We start from the raw sequence: 3,050 nt of genomic DNA on the forward strand, positions 1-3,050 counted from the left end.
TCTTAAAAGTTGCACCGGCCTTCAGGAAATCTTCAATGCATAACTTGAAGAAGCAAGTTATCATCGCAGGGCCTTCCCTTTGGTGTCCTGTACCGTTGCCGATGTCAATGAAAGTCACATCACATATATGCTAGCATGTGCGTTGGATTTTTATATTATTTATTGCTCTTTAGTGTCCTTGTAGCATGTGACTTGATGCATAGGTACATAACGTCACAGCCATTGAGTCAATGCAGTGTCACTGTGTGACTATCATCAGGAAGTATTGGCAATTTTCACTTAAGTGACGCCGTACCACGGCCACACCGTGCAGCTCTCTATCGGCGCACCGTGGGAATGTATTCTGAAACCACTGCTTCAGCTCCGTAAATCGGCTGCTTCTCAAACGCTTTTGTGATGTCGTGCTCAGGAGACCACCGCATGAAGATTCGCGCAATCATTGTGGCCTGCCGTCGTTCATATCCTCAAGACGTATGAGTCATGAGCTGTCCTTTCATTATTTCAGAAAAGCGTTAGAAGAGCTGTGGCATGCATCTTTTGCTCATCTCGACGCAGATTGCTTGCTTGAAACGCTGCATGAAAATATGCGATGAAAGTTAGTATATAAATAGGTGAAGTTGAAATAATACTAGTGCTCGAAGACACCTAAGGGTTGTCTTTCGGCCGAAAGGCAAAGCAGTGATTGCCATAGTTAATTAGTGAACAGCTATACATATTATAGGTTTTAATGCCCGTTTAAACATGTAAACATTGACCATACGAACTAAATAAACAAGCATGGTTTGACGCGCGCACAATCAAACATCATACGTAAGCTCACAGTGAAGCACAAACTATCATCGACCAACTAGTATTCAACCGACACATCAACCGACGTTCGTCATTAACCACCGACTCCATCATCTATTGTCTCAACAGGAGACCTTTGAGCAAATAAATAAACACATAAACAAAAACATGAACGCATCTCACTCGATGACCGCAGAAAACGCTGGAGTGAGGAGGCGTGGCGACAGCAGCGAGCGAATTGACTGACCTTCGTGTTGCCACTCGCATCAACGCGAACTAAGCCTCGAAAACACAGCGCACGGCAGATTCCATCACTGTCGCAGATGGCTTTCAAGAATGCGCAATGTCCTATTGTGGGGATGTGTTTACTTGCGAGGCCGAACAGCTCAAAACAGCACACGAAACATATGAATTCTTGACCATAAACTTGCCCTTCACGCGTGTGCTCCGTTTTCGCGCTACATGCATCTGCGATCTGACTCGCATAATTCCGGTTGACACGCTCAAAGCGGGAACCCATCACGACAATGCTCGTCAGTTGAGCGCACGGAGCTTCATCACCTTTGACGAGTGGCACTAGTGCGCGAGCTTCAATTTATTTGAGAGGTGTTTACTTACGTGCTTAACAAGACTACTGACTGAATGCAATGCGAGCTTGTTTTAGATGTATCAGTCGAAAATTCGAAAGCGTACTAGCAATTATTTAGTCTAATTAGCACCGGTTTAAACCACACGTCTCTGCAAAAAAAGAGGCCTGGCAAAGGTGTTGATTTCAAAGTAGTAGCCTCTTGGAATGCGGTCTGGCAAATATCCAAGGCTGCAAAAACCCAGTGGGCATGGCATCGTTGATTCGTTGGATTAGAATGATGTTTGCTCTTTATCAATCACTGACAGTTGGAGGTGGCTGTCACATTTCAGAGTCTTGAATAGACATCCGCGAAAGCGATCACCCAGCACTTGGCCGTACAGCACACTGATGCTTCTCCACTGCAAATCAATGCGCATTTTGAATGTGTGAGTTGTGAACCACCAGATATTCACAGATGGCACCGTGGGATGCATTGCAGTGGGAAAAAGAAGCCGTCATGCAATAGTAGTGCAAATGTAAATAGCCTCAGTAGATGTACGGTATAAATGAAAAAAGTTCTTTGATGGTGTGCTTGGCACCCAAAGGACGCAGACATGCAACCGCTGATATGGCAGGACCGAGGAGATCTCTGAAGTAAGGACTACCGATAATATGCGGACGGTATGCTTCACCCCATAGATTTGTCTTGGCTTTGACAGTTCTTTGAAATTCTCTAGATTACTCTCATATCTTGCATAGCACTAGAAAATACAAGTGATAAAAAGGCATGATATTTAGATCCACTCTATGTGGCAGCGAGTATAACAGAATTTTAGACTTCCATTCGACAACGCTGACCGCCAAATATGACAAGCTCATACACAATTATCATAAGCAACATTATTGTAATAGATAATATTTTAAGTAGATGCGAAATTAAGACGCCTAAAGAAAACACACGATAAATTATAAATAGGCGTGGCCGTGCTATTTTCCAATGCTATGGCAATTTTTATTACTTTGTACAAGCTTTTCAACTAAACATCGATTCTGTGGTATTCTAACTTCTTCCCATTATTCGTATATATTTTTCCTGATTGGCTTTTAAATCTTGCACAAGTTAGAATACTTGTCCCAAATAATTTATCAAAATAAATCGCAACAGCCACGCACTCAAAGTGGTGTTTCACTGGAACTTTCATTGTAATCAATTCACTTAATAATTAGAGCAAGAAAACCGGCAAGGCGGAATGAAGTAGCCGTCTTATTAAACATGCATTATGGATGCGGTGCCGGAAAACAATTTTATTTTAATAAATAATATAGGGATTATTTGATGCGGTACTTCACTGCAAATCGATCGCACCGCACTTTGTAGCACACTTTGTAGCCATTGCAGTAATGAACCATTTGCACCAGTCGCTTTCATCAGAATACGCGGAGAAAAATATGGCATGCCAGTTATGATCAGCAGCCAACGTATTTCTGAGGGTAATTCGCACTCAGTAATTGGAACCACTAGAACCGAGGTACTTTATCACGAAATCCCGTATTCAGCTTTCGCGTTTTACTGTGCAGCAAAGTACTGTCGTTGGCTATTTACACCGACTGACTAATGGAGAGAAACACCGCAGGTGCCCCTCGGATTACCGTCTATGTGAGCAATGCTGCATGGCGTTCTGTCAATTTAATG

The sequence above is a fragment of the Dermacentor silvarum genome, chromosome 5, assembly GCF_013339745.2.
Source record: "Dermacentor silvarum isolate Dsil-2018 chromosome 5, BIME_Dsil_1.4, whole genome shotgun sequence".
NCBI lineage: Eukaryota > Metazoa > Arthropoda > Arachnida > Ixodida > Ixodidae > Dermacentor > Dermacentor silvarum.